At 42.3% G+C, this 5,794-nt stretch overlaps 1 long non-coding RNA gene across 1 annotated transcript; it reads left to right on the forward strand.

The window, feature by feature from the left end:
* Positions 1 to 4,977: 4,977 nt before the first annotated feature.
* LOC146576962 (uncharacterized) lies at positions 4,978 to 5,794 on the forward strand. Its single transcript, XR_014891619.1, has 4 exons — positions 4,978 to 5,067; positions 5,159 to 5,219; positions 5,330 to 5,443; positions 5,704 to 5,794. It is a non-coding gene; the product is annotated as an uncharacterized LOC146576962 (long non-coding RNA).

Raw genomic sequence — 5,794 nt, forward strand, 5'->3', positions numbered from 1 at the left:
ATCATGTTATTGTCTGCAGCTAAAATATATGGTGAACATGGTTTTATAATAATGTGCAAACACAACCTCACTCTGCTCTATACGAGGAGCCAACCACAGCTGTCCGGGTCTTCATCCACCACCTCCACCATCTTTGCTCATCATCATTCACTTAATTGCTGATTGGTTTAAATCAAACTCCATTACAGGTTCAACTCCATTATATAACAGCATGTTGACTTTGGATCTGGTGTGCAGTGCCACCTTAAAAGATGAGGAAACTAAGAGATTACAAAAAAAGAAGTGGAGGAGTTAAAGAGCTGCAGCAGATTAACAGTTTCTGACAGTCATGTGTTAGAAATAGGACGATTAGATGAGCTGAGGGATCCATCTACTGCTCAGTGAAGCCTCATCAGAAACAGTCTCAGTGGAAGGATGGCTCTATTGTTAAGGAAGGACACAGGCAGAAAGACTGGCGTCTGTCACACAGGAACTGGACTGAAAATCAGCTGCACATATTCATCAGGATGTGCAAACATATTATAGGTGTGGAATTCAGGACAGTACCATCAGAAGTTGATCCACTGTGCAAATGTCTGATTGGCAGTGGCTTCATTTTTCACTATGAACAAACTGCTAATGCAGCATCACAGGACGTCAGCCATGGATTGGCCTCCCCAGACCTCAACATTACTGAAACATCTTAACAGAGGATGGAAACAAAGGGAACCAACATCCAAGAAAAGACCAAGACTCCAGGCTGTGCTGAATTATAAAGGTGGACTGACCTCCAGGGTCCTTAGTATCATATAAGCTCAGTTTGTGTCTTATATACTTTCCATTTATATAACAAAATATATAGAAAGGAGGGTGGTTTAAGATGTGTGTAGAGTTTTATTCATTATCTTTAGACAAACAAAGAAAGCACCATCCATTCGTCTCCAGTCTGTATGAAAAACAGGGGAAAGGTCAAATTAAAACTTTGAAATTCCTTTCACAATAAATCCATAAATAAACAAAATCAAACATAGAAAAGTGTTTAAACCCACTTTTCCATAAAGCTGTCAATAGGAAATGTTCCAGTAAACATGTCTGTGTTTCTGCTGTTTTCCTTTCATGCGTCCACAGCTGACAGGTAACCCTATTGGAGTCGCCATAGTGACGGGTGGCGTCTCAGCTTCAGCGTGTTGATGGGCACAGCCATGGTTACCACAGCTGGAGTTGGTGTACGGCGAGCTGTGAGAGGACAGAGATGGAGAACGCACATTTAACTCTTTAACAGGAGATACGTTACGACTAACAGACGACTGCTGTCTACATGATGTCTTTGCAGCCCTTATGCTACATGTTACACAACTTTTCTTCATGCCAACAAGACTGAGGTGCCACATAGTCGACACATACAGCTGATTATGATGCATGTTTTACTATTGCTATGTTCACATCATCTGCTTGGCTTTATTACTGAAAGCCTGGAGATCCTCTGACGTGTGCATGGCTGATGTGAAGTATGATTAGTCCTACATGACATCAACAACAGAGGCAATGAAAGCTTTGTTGTTAACAGGTTGTAGGTAAAGTCAAATGTCTACTTCTACACTTGTGTTGGGTAAAGTTCTTCTCACTGCAGCAGATTTATATCTGTGCTTTCACAGGGCGTGATGTGGAGCTCAGCGCTGAGGTGCAGGTCTCCTTGGAGACGGCATCCTGGCTGAAATATTATCATGCTTCCAAAACATTTCAGCTTTTATTTTGAAAGAAACAAGACTTGAAAACGAATCCCCTTCTTCCTCTTTGTCTTTGTTCTTCAGAGGAGTGTCACCTGGACAAACTCAGGGCTGTTCTAGAGCCTTTCTTATTATTTGACTCCATAGAAATAAAACTGAATGGAATCAAACAAAAACTCCCAAACAGCTAAAACACTTTGCTTTATTCTCTTTTTTAACAAATACGTTGAAGTCCATCCACAACAACACAGCTGAGATCTCCTTTGTAATCAAGTGTTTACATCCTTTGTACAGATCTGCATACAAAACAATCATTTACGTCCCACAGAAGTCTAGTTACACGTAACTATACAAGAACTGGTGAATGACAGAAACATGAGACACATGATCACAGGTGATAACAAAAAGAGAAAGAATTCATGTGTTAGTGATGTTTTTCAGCCCTGATGGCTCATGTTGGAGAAACAAGCTGAGGTACGTGGAAAGTTCACACACACAAGTGGGCGTGAGCGCACACACAGAGAGAAACACAACTGAAGCATCTGTTTGCTGTTTCTGCTTTCATCATCTCTGCTGCTGTGTCAGGCTGGGGTCTCTCAGTGACGTGGTTGAGGTGAAGTATGACGAGTATCCCTGATTCAGTCCATCGAGACAAAGGGCAAAGAAAGCTGTTGTTAACAAACTCTATGGTGATGTGGCGTTTAGCTCTGACTCTACGCTCTGCTGAATCCTTTGAACCTGCTGATCAGTAAAGCTCTACGTGCTGCAGCAGATTGACCTCATCTGTGTTCACAGGTGTGGACCTCAGCGCTGAGGTGCAGGAGACTTTCATTCAGTTCTCCCTGCAAACAGCATCCAGCCTGGAAATACTGTCATCTTTCCCAGAAACGGTGCTCTTATCTCAGAGAAGAAGTCTGATGTAAATAACTGCAATCAACAGTGATGTTCTGCACAGATCACTTTTCCATTTTGCTCTCTAGATGAGTCCCAGCTGCCTGACCTTGTGTCCAGGTGATCGTCTCACTGAGGAGCTTTTGTTCTGAAAATCTCACGTCCATCACCTGTTTCCTTTTTACTATCTCTGCTCTTTCTTTATTCACAATGCTCATAATATCACACAATTATATTCATCACCTGCATGTTTTTATCCAGCTGCTGTTAGAACCAAACAAATAAAAAGGATGAAAAGCCTGAAATCCTTTGATTTATTACATTTGAAACAAATATGAGAGCATCCCTAACAGCACAGCTGAGACCTTTGTTTTAATCAAGCCTTTGTATCGACACACTTGTAAAGATTCATATACAAAACATAATAGAATAAATCAATATAAAATACACATAATCACAAAAATGCAGCCATGTTGTGAGTTTGCATCTAAAACATGCATGTTTCCCTTTGTACAGGCAGATTTACAGCAGACAAAGCAACACGCTGATCGACTTTGACCGCTGCAAAAACAAAACACCCACCAAGTCTGAAGTCGATCAGAGGAACTGTTGACAGACTGACAGACAAACAGATGCTTGATTCATTAGTGCGATTAAATGTTCTTCTTTAGCAGCATCACTTCATGTGTTTGTGTTCCAGGAATAAAGGTCTGTTTAAACTGGACGTCTCCTCAGCATCACTCGTGCTGTCGTGGTTTCAAAGCTGTGCAGAAAGAATCTGAGGGATGATACAGAGGTGACCAAAGTTACAAACATCCAGCTGTGCTGCAAATGTTTGCAGAGCTCCAAACTCTTTGGCTTTCTGCAGAGCAAGTATGGAAGAAGCACCTGAGCTAACTTCAGTTTAGACGATATGAGGAAAAATGCTGCTTCCCAAAGTTTCCTACAAGTATCCAGTTTATATTTAGAGAAGCGAAGGCTCTTTATCCTGACAACTACTCCCTGGTGGATCCCTGTCCTGTGACAGCAGCAAAGACTGTGTATCAGTATCATCAAAGCCACTTCAATAACCAGTGTTTAAAGCTCTCTAGCAGATGGACTTCAGTGGCAGCAGCCTCTGTCTGCTGTGTACAGAAGGTTCTCTGATGAAGCACACAGCAGATGCTGCACTACAACAGCAGCAGCAGCTCAGCTTCAGTTTGCTTCGACGCCCTTTTTGACCTGTGAAACAGCAGAAAATGAAACATTTCAACACCCGTTTGTTAGCGTGAGCTATTCTGCTGTTTTTCATCATTTCACAGGTGAAATAAAATCACATTTACTTCCTGTAGGAGTGATCGTGTCCAGCCTGACTGAGACCATGTGCTCCATCCTGCACAGGTAATAAACCTCTGACATGAAGGGCTGTCAAGTAGTTTTAGACAAATGGGGTAAAAGATGTTAAAAGCTTAAAGAGAAACTACATTTTCTAAGAACTGTCTGACGTTCACCTCTCACACAGTGGATACGATTCTGCCGCTGCAGGAATAATCTTTGTGCTTATGAAACTGTCCATGTGTTTGCAGAAAATGTCACATGTTCAAAGCCATCCCAGCACCTGGGGTTTGTATAAGTGCAGCTGTTGGTGGGGAGATAGTCTCACTCTTCTATATAAAGAGTCAGCAGGCAGCAGATCTTCATCTGTGATCTCCTCCATCATCACGTCTTCACTCTTCAGCAGCTATGGCTTCACTTCGTGCCCTTCTGGGAGTGGTGCTGTGCTCCTCATGGTTTCTGCTTCTGCCTCAGGCGGACTTTGATTTACAGAGTCATCCATAATATTTTTTATTTTTTATTTTACTGCCCATCTATTTTCATACAAATGTCTCCGTCTTATGGAAAAGGGGTGGAGCTTATCCAACGAGGACAGGCAGGGCCCCCCCAGACAGTTTAGCAGTCTATACAGGAGGCTGACCTTTGCAACATGTACTTCTATAATGACTTCACCATTTAGGTTATTTGGTTATGTTTCACCCTGGATTTTGTGTGATAATATTTATTTTGTCCACTGATTTAAAAACAACAAACTATATGAATATAAAACAGAGTGAACAACAAAACATCAGCTTTGGAAACTTTGATGTAAAATTCTGCAGTTGTTTTCTCAGATATAGCATAAATCAAACTAACATACATCAGTGTGTTATTAATGTGCACACACACACACACACACACACACACACACACACACACACACACACACACACACACACACACACACACACACACACACACGTGTTACAATAAACAGCTCTTATGCTTCTGTATGATTCTCAGTGCTTTCCATTTGCGTGTCCACAGGTTGCTGTAAGTGGTGCTTGACTGCAGTTTGCTCTCATTTCAAGTGGTTTGCTGTCACAAAGCCAACAGGAAGTCCGGCCATGGTTGAGCCAACTGAAGATGGGTTGAAGGTGGCGTCCTCGTTTCCTCTGTGAGCGCGAGAGGACAGACAAAGCAAACACCGTTTGGACAGCATTAAAATATTTACACTGATGATTAATGTTGTGTCTTTGCACCTGTAGCGATACATGTTGGAAAATGGAGACTTTAGCCACCAAGACTGACGTGCCTGGAAACTTCCCTGTGAGTACGCCCACAAAGACAGGAAACAGTTTAACCACCGCGGTTAATCCTCCATCATCATCATCCAGTATTTTTCACATCTTTTCTTCTGCTGTTTCCCTTGTTGTCAGTCACGGGGTTTGTGACTGAAATGCGTGTGGTCGACGGGAAGCCTGACGAGTACGGCCTGAATCATTCCATCAACACCGGACGGAGTGAAACCTTTGTTGAAAACAGATTATATGGTAACGTTGCATTTAGCTTCAGTAAACTGTGAAGTTACAGCAGCAGATTTACATCACGTGGCTTCACAGGAAGTAGTCTGGACCTCAGCGCTGAGGTTCAAGCAGCTCTGCTTGCAGACGGCATCCTTCCTGAAAATGTTCTTCATCTTCCTAAAACCAGAACTTTTACATTGGTGCTGAAGTTCTATATAAAAACAGCCTGAAATACAAAGTGATGTTGTGCACTGATTACCTCACACTTTCCATGTTTCCTTCTACAGAGGAGTGTCCGCCTGAGTGTTTTGTCTGATCTGTTGTTGATCGTCTCATTGACACTGCATGCAGATCTGACACCAGGGCTGGACTGGGACA

This window comes from Mchenga conophoros, linkage group LG3 (assembly GCF_057382185.1).
Source record: "Mchenga conophoros isolate Kocher_MC1m ecotype Shallow Benthic linkage group LG3, M_conophoros_male_GT1.1, whole genome shotgun sequence".
Lineage (NCBI taxonomy): Eukaryota > Metazoa > Chordata > Actinopteri > Cichliformes > Cichlidae > Mchenga > Mchenga conophoros.